The following is a 19,126-nucleotide window of genomic DNA, read 5'->3' as shown; positions in this document are numbered from 1 at the left end:
TAGCCAGACATCTCGTGGGAAGAGTGCGTGGCCAAATCTGAGAGGTCACAAAGCTTCCTCTCATGTGTGGATGACCTCTATTTGACAAAGAAGTCTACAGGCTGAGAGGTAAAGCACTGCTCGACCTGGTACTGGCAACCGGAGACGACCTAATCAGCAACCTAATGCTCGAAGGGAAGCTGGGTGACAGTGACTACTAGGTGATCACCTTCACCATCTGACATAAAGCTGGCAAGTCAGTCAGCAATACTAAAGTCCTCAACTTCAGAAAAGCTGACTTTGACAAGCTCAGAAGGCTTGTTGGTGAGGACCTAAGGGACCACAAACCCAAGGGGAGGGGAGTTCAGGATAAGTGGCTGCTCCTCAAGGGAGCGATCCTAGATGCACAAGCTAAGGCTATTCCATCTTGGACGAAAGGCAGCAAAAGGGCACAGCAGCCCCCTTGGTTCAGCAAGGAACTAGTGGACCTCCTGCATCTGAAAAGAAAGACCTACAATGGATGGAGGACAGCATCCACCTCTAAGGAGGAATAATCTGCACTGGCCCTGACCTGCAGGAAGTGAACCAGGGAAGCCAAGCCTGCGACAGAACTCTAACTGGCTCCTAGTATCAAGGATAATAAAAAGTCCTATTTTAGATATGTGGGGAGCCAGAGGAAAAGCAAGGGCAACATTGGACCCCTGCTAAACCAGATGGAACAACTGATGACCGACTACCAGGAAAAAGCCAACCTACTAAATGGGTACTTTGCATTGGTCTTTCATCAGTCCCATGGGACGCTTCTGCCCATCATGGGACAGTGAGGCCCGAGTGAGGGAGATTTCTTGCCCTCCATCAATGCTGACCTCATGAAGGAACACCTTGAAAGGCTGGATATCTTCAAGTTAGCCGGCCCTGACAATCTACACCCCAGAGTACTCAAGGAGCTGGCTAGCATCATAACTCAGCCCCTGGCACAGATCTTCAAGAACTCCTGGTGCTCTGGTGAAGTGCCTGAAGCTTCGAAGAAGGCCAACGTGGTTCCCATCATCAAGAAAAGGAGGAAAATGGATCTGGAAAATTACAGGCCCATCCGCCTGACCGCTATCCCAGGGAAGGTCTTAGAAAAGATTATCAAAGAGGCCATTTTTAATGGACTGGCCAATGGCAACATCCTGAGGGATAGCCAGCATGGGTTTGTTGTGGGTAGATCTTGCTTGACCAATCTTATTTCCTTTTATGACCAGGTGGCCTATCACCTGGACAAGGGAGAGGAGATTGATGTCATTTATCTTGACTTTAAAAACGCCTTCGATCTGGTATCCTATGATCACCTCTTGGTAAAACTGGCCAACTGTGGCCTTGGGTCCATCACGATCTGCTGGCTGGGAAACTGGCTCTGTGGTCAAACCCAGAGGGTGGTGGTTGACGGAAGTCAATTGTTATGGTGCCATGTGACCAGTGGGGTCCCTCAAGGCTCTGTCCTTGGACCCATATTATTCAACATCTTCATTAATGATGTGGACATTGGAGACAGAAGCATACTGGCCAAGTTCACCAATGATACCAAACTTTTGGATAAAGCATCCACACCTGAGGACAGGCTGACCTTGACAGGCTCAGGAAATGGGCGGAAGAGAACCTGATGTTAACACCAAAAAATGCAAGGTTCTCCACCTTGGGAAGAAAAACCTGCAGCATCCTTATAAGCTTGGCAGTGCTACACTGGCTAGCACTATGGATGAAAGGGACTTGGGGGTCACGACTGACCGCAAGATGAACATGAGCCTTCAATGTGATGCTGCTGCTAGTAAAGTGAGCAAAATGCTGGCTTGCATCCATAGATGCTTCTCAACCAAATCCCAGGACATCATTCTCCCCTTGTACTCAGCCTTGGTGAGGCCGCAGCTGGAGTACTGCGTCCAGTTTTGGGCTCCACAATTCAAAAAGGATGGGGAGAAGCTTGAGAGAGTCCAGAGAAGAGCCACGTGCATAATCAGAGGTCAGGCAAACAGACCTTATGATGACCGGCTGATAGCTGTGGGACTCTTCAGCCTGGAAAAGTGCAGGCTCAGGGGCAATCTGACGGCCACCTATAAATTTATAAGGGGTGTCCACCAGGATCTGGGGGAACATTTGTTCACCAGAGCGCCCCAAGGGATGACAAGGTCTAATGGTTATGAACTCTTGCAAGACCGTTTCAGGCTGGACATAAGGAAGAATTTCTTTACTGTCTGAGCTCCCAAGGTCTGGAATAGCCTGCCATCGGAGGTGGTTCAAGCACCTACTTTGAACACCTTCAAGATAAATTTGGATGTTTATCTGTATGGGATCTTATGACCCAGGGGCTGGGCAGGGGGCTGGACCCGATGATCTTCCGAAGTCCCTTCCAGCCGTAATGTCTATGAAATCTATGAAAGAGATGCCTTCTTCATCAAAGGCTCTCTTCTGAAGTTGTATAAAGTTTCAGCTTTGTGAAAAGGTTTATTTGACCCCCTTCCTCTCTGTGCATGTTCTGAATAACACCTTTATGGATAGTAGTTCAGCTACTATTCTAATGATCCCTTCCAGACTAAGAAAAAAAAAGTTTGAGTGTATACCTCCTTGGTTTTGAGATGTTGCTGATGCACCTCAGGTGCCTCTGGCTACACCTACAGCATTGTAGGCCAATTAGCAAACATAAACACATAGCATATAAGAGAAATAGAAACAAACATCTTATAGTAAATATGTCAAAGGTACCATACCAAACTCTGCAGGTGGCATTCCAAACCAGAGAGAAATTCAAATGATCTTAATAACAATTAACAAATAAGACTCTCCTAAACAATACTGAAAATCTTTGAAGTAGCAACCTATATACATACCTACCTACCTACATACATACATATATGTCAGTCAAACAAAACTGATATGTAAAAGAGATGACTCCAAAATGCAGCAACCTCTCTTCCTTTATGTAGGCAATGGTTGCAGAATTCCCTGTGTAGTGGAATTATTTAATCTTGTTTTATAGCATCCATAATACAGCTGAGAATTGCATGTATGTGAACCAATTGAAATGAAATCCAAACAAGAGGTGATGATGATGGGCAGACCCCATGACTTAGGGATAATTGGGACACCCTTGTCACTCAGGTTTGCAACTTTCAAATCCTCTGCTGTGTTTGGATCTCCAAGTGGCAAGTGTGGCTAAAAGTGCCTTTCACTAGCTCTATCTGGTGAAAAATCATCAAACCTCACTGCAATGTGGTCTACATGGAAATTTCCTTAGTTACCTGGAAGCCGCAGCTAGTGCAGAATGCAGCAGCCCACCTTCTGACAAGAGTGGGTCACCAAGAACTAGGGTGACCTTATATCCTCTATTGATTGGAACAGTCCCATATTTCCAAGGCTGGTCCCAGCCAGCCAGTGAATATCAAAATGAGTGTCCCAGGTGTCAGGCATGGGGAATGGGGCACAGGGCATTGGAGGCAGAGTGGCAGGAGTTGTGGAATAGGAAGCCCTATTAACACTAATTGTTACTTCACAGGTGATTGTTAACACCTGTGAAGTAAAGAACAATGGGTCATTAGTAGGGTGAGTCACTGCATCCTGCAGCAGTGGAGGTAGGGAGGGAAGGGCAAGCAGCAGCCGCCGCCACCGCCTGGATTTCACATTGTCCCATAAAGTCATCCTACCAGGAACGCACAATTCCAGTCCTTCAGGACATTTGTAAACATGTTTGTGCTTCAGCATCAGGCGCTTTTAAAAAACACTGTGGTGCATGCAGTTGTAAAAGCAGTGAAATGCATGTCAGCACTGAGAAAATGGCAGTGGCGTGGTTTTGAACTAAAACACCTCCAAGGTGTTTTAGTTCAAAAGTGCACTGCCACCATTTTCTGCATGCTGACACACATTTCACCGCTTATACAACTGCATGCAAAGCAGAGCAGTGTGCATCAGCTTGCATGAGGAGCAGACTCAATTAATCAAGTCTGCTCTGACCCACCAGATCTCCGCCACATCATGGGATGAAAAGGTATGTGTATAAATGCCTGTGCACTGGCTTTCAGTAGCTTTTCAGGCACAGTTCAAGGTGCTGGTTTTATAAGGCAGGAAGTGGTCTAGGCCCTACATATCTAAGGGACCCTCAATGTTCACCTTGATGTTAAAGCATGACAGGATCTGATGAGCACTCAACAGAATCTCACTTCCTGCCATACCACACATGCATGGCAGGAGAAATGATTATGAGATCCAGCATCAGATCTCATCACACCCCATTGCTGGTGCAGGGGGAGCCCAGGATGGTGATTCTGAGCTCCCCCTCCACTAGCAAGTAGCAAGCTCCAGCACCTGATAGGCCACAGAGACCCATGCATTGCCATGGCTATGAGTCATACAGCTGACAAAACTCCCAGCTGCATTAATGCATGGCACACACCTGCGGATGTGTAGAAGGGTCCTGAGATGCTGCCTTCTCCCTTATGCAGCATTCTGATCCCTAAGGTCAGCCAAGAGCAACCTCCTACAAGTACCAGCATGCTCCAATTGTGCCTAGCAAAAACACATGGTAGGCCATTTTCAGCAGTAACTCCTAGGCTATTGAGGTCCCACAACTTGAAGTCTATTAGAGCTTGAGCCTAGATGTCTTTTGAAGGGGTTATTACACCTTCCTGTTTGGGGAGGCATTTAGCAAACAAAGCTAGTCTGGGATATTGCTTAAAGGGGATCTGTTTTATGTTGATGTTCTAGTTTCCTTTTTAAGCTGTTTTGTTCTCTTCATCCTCCTGTTTTAAAAATGATTCTGTCCTCTTGTTGTAAGACTCTCTGAGCCTGTGTTTAGGAAAGCAGTATATACATTGAATAAAATAAATAACAAATAAATAATTGTAGTTTTTGAGCATGATCTGAATATACAAAGCCAGGAAGTGCTAATTAAAGGATTTATGAAATGGGTGACAGTCTCAGATAGCTAGTATGCTTTTACCTTCTTTTTCCATTTTGTATTTTCTTTTCTGTTTTAAAAATGCATTTATATTTATTGCAAGTAACATTTGTCATTTTCAACTTAAGACTAAGAAGACTGGATAATACTGAGAAGCATCAGCTTGTTAAAACTGTCTTACCCCCCCCCCCCCCCAAGTTATTATGCATTTAATGGTTAGTAAACATTAAATATCACCTGTATTTTGCTCTGTGGGTTGTTGTTTTGGTTTTTTTTTTATCATGCCACCATTGCTCAAAGTCAACCTGTATGAAGCAATTAAGGATGAGTACAGCTGACTGAGGCTGTGAAAGCAGGAAGGAACCATTTTACTAGGCTGAATGTTTAAATGTTTTTATTCTTTCCTCCCTCACTTTAACATGACAGCTTGCATGAGTTTACCAATTTTACAGGAAGAAAGAAAGAGTGAGAAGGGGGCAAATCAACAAAAGGTCAGTCTTGCCAAACTAGAGAAAAGCCTCTGGTCCTTCACAACCATGAACATAATTAAGTAGCATATCTCAAAGCTAGTTAAAGGTTAAATGGCTGGAAAGAGAAAAAAATAAGTACTGAGAATTAAGAAAACAAAAATAAGCATAGAGGTGAGGAGTAGGATGATTTTCTGAATACATAACAACTCAGAGCAAAAATGTTTTTCACTAGAATATATCAGCTCACACAATTAATTTAAGTAGAATACACCTTCCAATTCAGAGAAAATATATTCTTTACCAAAAAAAATTGTAAAGACATAGTGTACTGGTAGATTTATACCACGTCTTACTTTTATTCTGTCAGAAAAAGGGTATTTCCTGTTATATATGTAATATCTAACTAGTGCTGCAAACTTAAATACAAGATTAAGATTCTCTTAATCCAAGTATTCAATGACTGGGAACATTTTTTTGTCTTTATTACACTGTTTTACATAATAATAATTATTACCTACAAGCAATTAAATATGAACCTTTGTGAATCTTAAAAGTTCTTATTTTTGTATACTTGTAATGTGAATACATGAAATATAATATAAATACATATTTTAATGAATACATTTTATGTTATACTTGAAATGCACATTACAACTTACCAATGTAGTGTAACAGGAAACCAATATCAAAACAACTTGATTGTTCTTCTGTGGTGTTAGTGACTGAACATTTGGGTAGCTTGGGGTTTTTGGCCTGCTCTGTTATATCTCAGCTGTGTGCACGCAGCTTCTTGCAGGTCTGTAATGATCAAACTGAAATTGTCTTAATTTGATAGCTGATCTATACTCTCAGAATTGTTGGTAAACATGGTCAAGTTATTCAATTTTACCTGACTCCTCTAGCACATACATTATGACTACAGATGGAACCACTTAGGTCAATAATAGCATATATAGATATATATATGAAAGCATAAAATACCTTTGTACTTGACCCTCAGACAATTCCCCTTTTCAAGGCCTAGAAAATATATACAACTGAAACCCACTAGTCTGTGGGAGTTACAATTTCTGTCTTTCTTTTCACCAATGATAAACGAAATGGTTGTGTTTCTGTCAGTGGTTCTTTAGTTCAAACTGAAGCGCATCATGTTTTTAGCTGTGGAGGTTCCTACTCATGATTACATCCATTTTCTTTCTTTTGTTCCAACTCAGCTCAAAGTTAATGGGTGCATCCAGCTGAGCATTCACATGCCTCTTGCAGCATCTCAAAGTGCTTTGATTCCTTTCCACGTGCAGGAACAAAAATGTTCCCCACACTGCAAAATTGGATATCCCTGGATATCTAGCAGTCAAAAAAATACCCCGGGCAAAAAAAGCGGAGCAGAGCATGGTACAGGGCCATGCCCTGAGTCAACCAGAAGCTTGGGTCCTCCACAGAGATGCTCTGGCAGCCAGCCTGCCTGTCACCCAGGGCCTGGCACTGCTCAGCCTGAGCGGCCCCAGCTCCCTGACAGTGCACAAAGCCATGCAGTACCCTTTTGACCCAGGTTGAACCCGCGTGATGAGGCAGTGATAGTGTGGGTGCCAGGTGGCCGGGGCCAATCACTGCTGCCTCCTGCTGCCCCATGTTCTGTGCGTGGGTAGGGGCTCTGCCAGAAGGCCCCAGTGACTCCAACAGGTGCTGCTACATCCGCTGAGTGGGCTGTAGCTCCTGCTGGGGGAATGTGGCCCTGTAGTGGGGGCAGTCATTGAGCTGTGCAGGGGGGCTACACCCTGCAGGGGGCAGGGGACCCACCCCTGAAGATCAGCCCCCTCCCCCATGATCCACCCATACCTACCTATAAACCCCATGTCCCGGGCCATTCAATTAATTGGCATATTTTGTTATCCGGCATCCCCCATTCCTGGGGGATGCTGCATAACAGAGCTTTTACAGTATATCATCAGAAAATATTTAGGCAAATCAATAAGAGTGTTCAAAGAGTGTTCTAAACTTAAGTGTGACTCTACTAGTTAAGATTCATAAAAAATAGCTCCAGTATTGGAAATATGTTTCTTATGCCCTATCAGTTGAAGGCCAGTCAACTGATATTTTTCTCCTTTTTATATATTGACTATGTGGTCTACTTGGAAACATGCATTTCTAAACAGTAGCTAAAGAAGAGGTCAGGGACTTCTGTGACTGTTGTTAAATGTGATGGATGAGGAAAAGACTGGTTGGTGAATAAATATAGCCTTTATTAATTTCTAAGATACTGTGTAAGGCACTAGCACTTATTGTTAAGAGTTAGTGGAGAACATATAAGCAAAACCAGTATCATTAAAATTTAATCTATCTTTAAATGTAATGTCAATTTAATACTTGTTGAAGATTATGGATTTGGTGCTTAGTGGCAATGCAAGGTATGATAGCCTCTATACTTCATCATCAGCATCTATATTGCAGTAGTGTCATATGAGATCAGATCCTTACTGTGCAAGGCACTGTTAAAGACATTGTTGGAAGAATCTCTATTTCAAGGATCTTACACTTTGACTAGATTAGACAATAAGAAACTACTACCACCACTTTACAAATGAGGACAGATGGATAAGGTGATTTGCCCAAGGAAGTCTAAACACAGATCACCCATGTGCTGAATTAGTTTGAACTGAACCCTAATCTCCCATGTTCTAGTCCAGTGTCTTATCCACAGAACTATACTTCTTTTCATAGAATAGTTGTATCCTACGAGAGAAAGTGTCTTCTGTGTTACTGACTATATACTTCAAATTTGCCTTGGAAAGGCCATGTCCATAGGCATACTTTATACTTCATTCCCATTAGTACTTGTTTTGTCAATTCCAATTATCAGTACAAAAGTTGATTATTATTTATTATGATACTTGATTATTATTTTTGAGTATGTTTATGATGTAGATACTTGTCTACAGCCCAAATTATTCCATGTAAGTCATTTAACAAGCACCAATAGGTAAGTTTTGGTTGCTACCAAACCAGTACAAACATAGTTAATCTTTTAACTTGAATGAGTGTTACTTTTTTTCCTCAAAAGCCTTTAAAGCATGCAATCCATAAATTACAAGAGCTACTTTGAACACATTTAATACACTCATAATTTAAATGTGACAATTAAAAAATATATTAAGCTTCTAAATGATGCACTTCAGATTTGCATAAACCTATTAAATACACAAACTGCTTTTCAGCTGATCTCACTATTTTTAAACCTCCTCTTCTCTATTTTATTTGATAGTTCCAAACTGGCATCAAACTGGCAAAAATATAAAGATCAAGGCCAGGTACCAAAAGTTACAAGAAATTTTACAGGTTCCTGCTCTATTATAGTCCTGTTATATGATAGGCTTCACAGTAGTCAAGACTGACATTAAGGGTACAGAGGCACTTCCATTTTAAATGTATCTTTGTACATTTCTATAAAAATGACCTTTTCAAATAAAATTTCACAACCTAACAGCCAAAGGATGTGTTTTTTTTTCTTTTTCCCTCAATGTCTTTTTTTTTTCCATATCACCCCCACTGCCCACATGCATATAGAATTTCACACTAGTCTGGTATGTAAGATAGTTAATATTGAGTCCTAGACTAGTGACAGGTTTAGATTTCAATATCTCATGAGCTGTCAGGTTTAAAATGGATGCTTTATCACATTAGAAAGCTGAGAGTCTTCTTTTCCAACAGGAGGCAGCAATCATTCCTAGATCTGGCAGGTTGGAAGATACTGGACCATAAAATTTTGACATTGGATAGAAATCTTAGGTGAAATGTAGAGCCTTCTACTATTTGTTGGTAATATTTTTCTCTCCTTCTGAGCTCTGTATAATTGAACTCACAAGGCTCATTTGGTCTTGCTATACAAGAGGTAAAGTAAAGATTGTGTCTAAAATTTAACAAACTTTCTAATCATTTCTGATAAATATATAACATAGTATAACATATATAAATAGTAAAAAAAAACAATTAAAATCTGAAGATTGTAAACAGCTCTTTCTTAGATTTGCCTAGTAGTTTAGGTATCAGGTAATAGTACATTCTTCAAGCATATATACCACATCACATACAGCCAGGAGTATTATGCCACCAGTCATCATCAGGCAGGCCATGATGTTCCCATTTTTCAAGGGAGGTTCAGAGTTGAAAGATCTGTATTTGAATATTAAACTGCATTGAATTACACATCGAGAACATTAAGACTGCACATTTAGTACTCAAAACAATGGCTAATTCTGGTTGCATAAGCAAGTGAGTGGGCTATCCTGGGAAGGAAAGTTACAGAGAGAGAGAAAAGCAGAGAGGGTAAGGAGAGGGAGTCAATATGTTTTTGCTTCAAAGAAGAAAGTATTTGTGAAATGCACTGAAAGCTCCAAATCAGGAAACTCCATGATGCTATTTTTAAAAATTCACATTTCAGATAGTTTCTAATCTTTTAAAATTAACAAATTTTAAAGCTCCAAACTAGCCAGATGGAAATATACACACTTTTATTTTCAAGTGTATTTGTGGTTTGAGAACAGTTCTGAAATATCCTGCCCCCACCCCACCTCAAAGGATATTTTCTCCAATTTTTCAACAATGGAAAACAAAAGATTAAGTCAAAGTGCTTTCTCAGCCATGAATATCATATGGTATTAATACTGAACTTCCATAGAATGTACAATGTGCTTTTCTCTCTTAAAGTCAAAAGAAATTGCCATTTTTTCCACCATTAATTGCTGATATTTATTTATAAATATATAGTTGAGAAATTGCATATTCTTGCTGTATTGGCATATAGCTAAACTTTATGTAAAGTACTCTGATAACTCTAAAATAAACATTCATTTATCTAGACCAATGGTCCTCAACCTTTTGAGACTCAAGGCATCCCTCTTTAACTTGAAGCATCCCCTGCCAGTTCTTAGTTCCGCTTGATTTTTCACCACAGAAAAATAATGCAACAATTCTTCTGTTGCAAAGGAAGATCACAACAGGTCTGATTTTTTTTTTTTTAACACTATGGATTTTTATTTGAAAAATCTGGTTTTATCTTGAGAGTCATGTTTGCACACTCTGGTTGAGAATCATTGGTCTAGACATTTTAATACACTTATTTGTACTTAGGCCAGGTACAATCATTACATTTTTACCAGCATAAGTGATTAGAAACCAGTCTATACCCACAACAGAACAGAAGTTTGGCACATGGAGACCAAGATTTCCTCCCCTCTTCCCCTTCCCCCTGCCAAAGGGCAAATGTGTATTCTGTTCACTACTGATCTAAACTATGCTGCTTACAGGAAACCACGTAACTTAGATCAATTCTGCCTTGGGCTTTTTGAGTTTCTGTACTAAGCCTTAGAGTAGAAAAGCAAACTGCATTAAACCATCATAAACATATACTGAATCAAATTCTGTTCCTAGTAAAACCAATGCACTTTCACTAGTGTAAATTTGAGCAGAATTTGGGCTCTATAAATATGTCCACTAAAGACTAATAAGGTAAATCACTTTAATAGCTCATTTGGAAAGTTCACAACCCCTAATCAGATACCTTTTCCAAAAAAGATTGTTAATGATGTAGTTCTGAAGCATACTACATTTTAAATCTGGATTGTGTGTGCATGAACTACTGGTAATTGATTTGCATTATAGTGCCAATTTTACAAATGAGCATTAAAATCCACACATTTAAAGTATTTATTTTCATAAAGACATTAAGTGTTAAATGGTAATTTGATTATTCCCTTATCCTTTTCTTTTTTTTAATCAGAGGCTGGCAATCAAGAATAGGTTTGAAAAAACAAATCATTATTACAATAAAGATAGTGGAAAAACTTGAACCACATCCTTCTGTTCTTATTCATTTTCAACTATTGGTTTGTTTTTTCTTACTTTTCATTACATGCCACAAGCTGAAGTTTTCAACCTATCTTAGTGATGGTGCTCATCTGTCTGCCAATAAACACCGTTAACTTTTATACTTTGGAGTAACTTGTACCTTTAAATTGCATCTAATTTAGTTTCATTCACTTTGTTTTGTTTAAGCAAGATTGTTTAATGCCTGAGATGTCTGTGAGGTATGGTAATATTTCTTTGTGTTGAGTAGTCTAGGAGTCAAATTGGAGACTGCAGGATGCCACACTTCTTCTAGTGCTACATGAAGTAGCAATGTCACACCTTATTGCATTAAGATTCCTGTTGTTTGTCCTATTTTGATTTATCTAGTATTTTGGTTTTCTGATAAATGCTTGTTACCAGGACATTGCTGTGTTTCCCTCCTTGTCCACATAAGGAAGTAGGAAAAAAATAATTCGCCCAATTTTTATTTAAGTGAAAGCTTTTCTACACAAAACCATCACAAGAAACCTAAAGTAATATATTGTTTTCTTTTTGTATACTGGTAGGTGAGATGAACATGTGAAATGAACAGACTTGCACAACAAGAGACCAGACTAAGGAGTCTTAGACCTCCATCTTATTTGGTAAATTCTTCCTTGAAGAAATGTTTGGTGTGGATAACAACAGAATATGACAACAACAAAAATTAATAACATATTTTCCTATTTATTTTCTCTTCACAGGAGTGGAGAGCTACAGTTCTCAGTCTTTTCTGGTTGCTCTGATAAAGCAATGGATGGAAACTGAAACAAAATTAAAACCAACTTCCTCATAAAATATAAATACAATATAAAGTAATTGCTGCCACATGTCAATACCTACTTATTGAATGCATTGTTTTATAAAAATGTTCAACCACTAGTCTCTCATATCTCATAGCTGAAGTAAGAGCATGTTGTTACTTTCAAAGTCCCAGTGGCATTGTTAGGAGAAGAATATGGAAGTTATATTGAATCCCTTAAGTTCAGCTGAATCCAAAAGCTACAGAAAAACAATATAAATTTGGAATAAAAACTATCTGAGAACATATGAAATCTGGAATATTGGACTATATTTTGGTCAGGCATTAGCAGTCACATAAAGAGAACAATGTTTCTCCATGTAGCCTTAAAAGCATGCAGCTCTAGGCAGATGTTTAGACTAGGCTCAATACGGTGTTATTTCCCTCCCATACACATATGGGTAGAAGTTCAGTATGGGATCTAAGGCCACATGCACATGCTCATGGGACACATTCTATGATCATTCAGCTTGCTTTAGCAGTACGATCATAGATCAGATCTCTGGTAATACAGGCATTTGCCAGTACGGAGAGCTGTGCTGGGAACACAATCTAAGTCAGCCCTAGGGAATGAGCGATGAGCAGGATTGGGAGAGAGCTAGTGGATCCATGGGGGCAGTTGGTTAGCTGGAAAGCTAAAGATAATCCAGTTAGGATTGGGGAGAGTAGGCAAAGCACAACCCTGGAGCTAGGGCAAGTGGCTAGACTTTCCCAGCTTTGGGGATGTGCTCCAAACATGTTCACATGTTTTGTGGATCAAAGGCACACATTCCTAGGGCCTGTTCTATGATCATGCAGCTTACTTTAAACCAAGTGATCATAGATCAGTTCCCACTACTGCACATGCTCATTGACTCCAGGACCATGATCTAAATAAATCAGGTTAGGAGGGATGGCTACTGGGTCTGCAGGGGAGACATTGGTGTGGGGGGAGGGGGCAGAGTAGCAGGATCAGAGGAGCTGACAACTCTTCAGGGGTTAGTGGGTCCATGGGGTGCGTTGTCCATCCATTGGTTGTGGGGGTTAGGGATTAAAATTACCTCAGTCAGGGTGCGGGTGGGTAGGAGAAACACAGCCCCTGGGTTGGGGCCAGGAGCTAGGCATTTTCCATCCCCAGGACTGGACTCCCAGGTGCTTGAACACAGGACAAAAATTGGCCATTTTTGCAATTTAATTGCCTAACGCAGTACACGTATGGGAGTTTTTTGTGATTTAAATGAGTTTGCTATGTTGCAAACTATACCACATCCGCATGTAGTATAGTTTGCAACGAAGCTATTTGTAATGTTGCAGCCTTTGACAGCTTGCTGTTTCCAACCCCCACCTCCACTCCAACCATGGGAGAGGCAGGCTGAAGGCAGAAGCAGTGAGGGACCCAATCCTGGTTTGTTTGTTTTTTTTCATGGAGTCAGCTCATGTCTCCTGCAGCTGGGGATCAAGCTGCCAGTAGGCTGAGTGGTCCCTGAGCTGTGGAGGGCCCCAGTCTCTCCTTCCACGGTATCAGCATTCCTGGGACTGCCCAGGTGGGCTGCTATTGGGTGGGTACTGCCCCAGCTTGGGCTCAGGGAATAGTAGGATTGGGCTGGGTGCTGCTTGCAAGCTGGGGCAGCACCTGTCTGCTAGCTGCCCACCCAGATGGCCCTGGGAAGTGCCACTGCTGTGCAGGGAAGGTTTGGGATCCCACACAGATCAGGGCCCCTTGATACTTTTCTAAGGACACCAAAGCAGACTTTTTACTGCACCAACTTTCTCTACAGTGAACATTCAGATTGGTTATTTGTTGTTTATGGAATACAGACAGCTAGGTTATGCCGATTCTGATCTGCATCCAGGTATCAGCTTGGCATAAATGTTATAGGTTGGCCCTCAGGAATCAATTTATGGCTTCTAAATACTAGTCTGGAATTGTCTTAGCCTTAGTGGGAGTTATAGCAAACTTGCAGACATTTTAACTTGCTGAAGAGCACGTGGACCTTGCCAAACTACGCAGTACTTGAACATCAGGAGAGCAAAGAATGGTCCTTAGCCACTCGCTGCTTCTTAAATATCCTTTTACAAGATTCAGTAGATGAGTAGCACAGAAATTGGTTCCATCAGCTATATGCTAAGTGAGAAATCTCCCTCATCAGGAGAATTGTTAGCTGGCAGTAATGATCATGTTTTGGCTCCTTTATATTGCTGGAAGGCGTAAAGCTGAATAGGAATCTGGATGAGCATGTCTCAATGATACGTACCTCTGATAAGGTTCCAGCAGGTCTGGTTACTCCTATCATACAGATGTAACTTTGCTGTCTAAAAATAGTGAAAAAAAAATGTTTATCGAGGGGTAGATTTTCATAGACACAAATAGAGCCTAACTGTCACTGATATTCAAGAGGATTTAGGAACCTAACTGCTAGGCATATTTTTGAAGAACTTTCCCTTAAATCCCAGCTGCTTAAACTCAAGACAAATGAAGCTCTCACAAGAGTTAAGGCAAGACATATGGGACATTTATCCTTCTGCTTCTAAATTCAGATGTGCCCATCAATCTTACTAACGTGAGACATGAAATGAGAAGCCCTTGCTCCAAAATCACATATTGCAAATAGTAGATAACCCATCTTTTGTTCTGAATACTTAGTTTTGTTCTTAGCTTGTTCTTTATCCTTGCTGTCATCGATATGTATTTTAAGGCCTTGCATGGGATTTATTCTTTTTGTTTCCATGGTAGCAAAAAGACTGATTTTTCAGATATGGAAATCTCCATTTAGTCTAAAAAGAGTTTTCTGGCAAAATTTACTTGCATCTGGACCTGTCAATGAATGCAAAGAAGCTTTCAAAAATAATTGTTTTTATTGTTATTTTCTTATTTATCTATTTGTATATTTATGTCAAAAGGACAAAGGTATTTGGCTAGCTTACTGGCTATCCACTGTATGTTTTCCTTTTATTCATTTGCTCCTAGATAAGAATTATTTTGTATAATGATATATTTTTCCTATTAATCGCAGTGGTTGTGCTGGCTCTTGGACTTCCATTACCACTTCTTTTTGTTGTATTGCTTGGGTTAGATTCTAGTTCCCATGAGATGAATGGGACTCCTGTCACTTCTTTAATGGATCCAAAAGGACTCCACTAGCATATCTGCTCTGTACTGTATTTGATTGTTTTAGCTGAATGATGGTTGACTTTGTGAAGTGAATCTGTTTTTTTGGCTTTGTGAAATGCAACCAATCATATAACAAATGATACAGACTATATACATTTTATTGTTCTGATGCTGGGCCCCCATTTTATTTTGAAATCTTGTTAGCCAAAAAAGTCCTTCTCTGTTGCTCTCCAACCCATGTGTGTGTGTTTTGTAATTCCTTCCAATCCTTGATTAAAATGGAAAGTAGGTCATCCTGCCTCAGAGCATAAGGGAAACCAAGCAAGGCACCTGAGCAGAAAGAAATGTAAGCCAGGGAAGCTTCCTGGTTAAGGAATTTCATTCTGACGTGAGGATTGGAAGAAATGGGGATTGGAACAGTAAGAAATGTGTTGTCTAAATTCTACATGTTCTATAAATTTGCATCTTCCTGTACCTTTTCTATATTTTGGGGTGAGAGCCACTCTACCATTCTGACCTCTGAGAGAAAAATAGCTGAGGTTGTCAATGCCACTCATTTCAGTAGGGAAAAAAAAATTCAAATGGCTTGCTGAAGGAAAATTCTGTAAGGTACTATAATTAACCCATCACAAGAAACAAAATACTCACTAATTTTTTTTAAAGTTTAATTTACTAATGAAGCTCAGTGTGTATTAACATTTTTCCCATTTTTGTGTCACACATCAACAGTTAAACACTGATTACCATCAGTTTTATGTCACTTTGAAAGTCCAGGTTGGTAACTGTCATTAATCACAATCTCAGCAGCACACCACTTTGAGCATCTCCATTTCAGAGCCCCATCAATAATGACTGAACATATTCTAGTGAATGCAAGAATTATGCTTTATCACTTCATATGACAATGTACTTTCTAAAATGAAGAACCTTTAAGCACTGTAAGATTAAAAAGCCTGTCCATATGTTTTGTAGTCAGGACATCTCCCTCCTCATGAACAATAAAACTGATAGCAACTAAAATGCCAATGGCTTCCATCATTCTCATTCATATAGTATGACATAAAAAAACCCCTCTCTGCGCACAACTTTGTTTTGAATGGACAAATGATCATGTGCCTTAATACAATACAAAATAAGTCTATATACTCATGCAAGTGCACCTATCATGGGTTTTTGGATCTATGTGGAAACTATTATTATGCCTTACCACCAGGCGAGGGGAAAGCAGGTAATCAACTGTTTTCCTTTAGTAAATGGCTAGCAGAGGGTATGCACAGACACATGACACCTAACCTTGTGTAACTTGCTACAATAACATTTTACCTCTGTTTCTTTCAAGAATGATTCTCAGATTCAAGTCTCAGAATATTTGTTTTTTTTCTTAAAATTATTAAATTATAACAGAAATGGGGCGGGGGGGAGGGTTTAAAAGGTATTATTTTAAAAAACATTTTTACGCCAATCTATTTATTTTTGGAACCCTTAAACATACTGAGTTGACAGCACTGATTAAGTAACAATGTCCAGTTGCTGTAGTCAGGTCTGCCTGGGTGGACTGGTGTAGACAGAGGCTCATTTATGCAAAGGTGGATCCATTCAGCTGCAAGGATCCCCTTGTGTGCTTTGGATGCCAAAAATGGACCCAGATCTCTCCCTCCCCCAAGCAATAGGATGTTCACAAGAAGACTGCAGTTTCCTCAGAATTATGTATATTTCACACACACACACACACACACACACACACACACACATTTATATATTGTTTCCTTGTATGCTATCAATTGATTACAGTCTTTGGAATGGGTGCTATCTAATAATAGAGAAATGAGGAGTTTATAAGTTAGGACTATAAGAATAAGTTTGCATGGGGCACCAGATATACTTTGACCATATCCTACAATAATTTACTGAAGGAAATAGTTATAAATGTCACTGATAAAAATGTGGGAAGACAAATTACTAAATCACTAAACAAATAACTCACGTTATAAAATATGTCAAAGAGATTTCAAAACATAGGCAGCAATTACTCTATTTGGTTCTAAAATGCTTATTTTTGAAGGTAGGAAAAATGTAATTCCTGCTACTAAACACTAGTACTTAGATAGGGTGTATGTTGGTGTAAGCTGTATGAGCCCTTAACACAAACAGCAGAACGAACTTTCAGATTGCAAAGCTTTATGGGATGATTTTATTGCATGCCAAAAAAGACTGCAGAAGTAAGTGAAATAGAAACCCATTGCCCTTGAAGGTGTTTATAATAAGAAAACATGTAAACATGTCACTGTGGGTATAAGTTATATGGCCTACATATTTTCTATTGAGTTATTTATTTATAAATCTCATATCTACTGATTGCTTTGGTCTTTTTGCAAGAATTATTTTTATTTCCGAGAAGCTGATTTTTTTCATACTCATTCGTGCAGACTTATTTCATTTTAACTGACTTAATGTTTGCATTAACATAAGAGAATAACAAATGTAATGGCCTGTTATATACAAAAAGTTAAACCAGAACTTCTAAGTATCCCTTCCAACCTTAAAGACTATTAATCTATTCTTTTTATATAGAGAGAGATCAATATAGATATATAATCACATGATAATATACACAATATAATATAATGGCTGTGTTACACACTACATTTTGAGCTACTCAAATGTTGATCAGTGTTAGTGCTAGCTCAAGTTTGAAGCAGTTATACCTTAAGGCTAAAAACCTTCTCTGACTGTTCCCCACCTGCATAGCTGTGACTTGCCACTAGAGGGCTGGCAAGCAGGGGCCTGACTTAAGAGCCAAAGCTGTGAGTTGCCACTACTGGGCTGGCAACCAGTAGGTGGGAGTGTATGACATATGGGTTGGCTGGGGAAGAGGCAGGAACATAAATCTGGTAGGTGGAGAGTTAATGTGATGGGGGACGGTTAATGAAATGGAAGGTGGGAAGGAAATGGCAATGGGAGAAGGGTGGTGCAATAAAAGAAATCAGCCCCTGAAGGATAAAATAAAACAAAATGAAAAAAATAGTATTTAAGAAGAAATAAAGAGGGCATAAATTAAAGAAGGTCCTGTGTTTTAATAAAATTGAATTTGGTATTGAGGTGTAGTGGGTATTGATCATGCTCCCCGGGGTGGCTGGGAGGTGGGATCCGTGATGGAAGGTGCATTTTGGGGGGAGTTATGGCCCCTGCTTGTGTAAGGATGTTCCATCTCATGGGGGATCTATCTGGCTCCCTAGGTTGTCTCTCCCCCCTCCCAGGACCCTATTCATGGACTGATCTATGCCCTGCAACCTGGCTAGCTGGCATGTGCTCTGTAGGCTGTTTGCATGCGATTTCACCCTTGGGGATGGGAAGGTCTCCCCCTACCGGGAAGGGGAGTTGGCTTGGTGGCAAAAGCACTCCCTAGGCAGTAGAGTTCAAAGCGTGTAAAGAGTCCACAACAAATAGGAGGGTGGGGGATAGGACACTGTATCTTGGGATGGTGGAGGACTGCAACTCGGGTGGCTCATCTGTGGGGAGTGGTCACATATTAATGGCTGGGTAACACAAATCAGAGATAAACTTGCCCTGTAGTGGCTTAACTTTAAGACACCTAAAGTGTGCTTAAAGCTAGTTTAGCACACTTAATTAGTGTGTGGGCAACCCAGAGGTTAAGAGCTCCCAGAACTGCCTAATATTAATGTGTAACAGGGGCTTCATATATGTATGTGTGTGTGTGTATGTATATGTATGTATTTATGTGTGTGTGTGTCTATATCTATAGCTATACCTATATCTATCTGTATCTAGAGACAGATATGGATATATAGATATACACACACACACACAGAGTGTTATAATAGCCTTGCCCATGCTGCTTCATCTGTTACATTTCTTTTTTATCCAAGTTTATTTTGTCTGTCCCTAATACCAACCCAGTGCATAAAAAGATCATACTCAGCTAGATCATGAAGTCCTTCATTTTTATGTTGCCC

The 19,126-nt window shown here is 40.0% G+C and overlaps 1 long non-coding RNA gene across 2 annotated transcripts; it reads left to right on the top strand.

The window, feature by feature from the left end:
• The first annotated feature begins 4,474 nt into the window (after positions 1-4,474).
• On the top strand, positions 4,475-12,085 carry LOC102385763. 2 transcript variants are annotated; one of them, XR_323973.1, is made up of 3 exons: positions 4,475-4,534; positions 11,787-11,864; positions 11,964-12,085. It is a non-coding gene; the product is annotated as an uncharacterized LOC102385763 (long non-coding RNA). The 2 variants fall into 2 exon arrangements; XR_323974.1 differs by lacking the exon at positions 4,475-4,534 and adding an exon at positions 5,335-5,400.
• The last annotated feature ends 7,041 nt before the right edge of the window (positions 12,086-19,126 follow it).

The sequence above is a fragment of the Alligator sinensis genome, unplaced genomic scaffold (genome assembly GCF_000455745.1).
Source record: "Alligator sinensis unplaced genomic scaffold, ASM45574v1 scaffold236_1, whole genome shotgun sequence".
NCBI lineage: Eukaryota > Metazoa > Chordata > Crocodylia > Alligatoridae > Alligator > Alligator sinensis.
The sequence above is the reverse complement of the archived record's forward strand: the minus strand, read 5'-3'. Positions and strand labels throughout refer to the sequence as shown.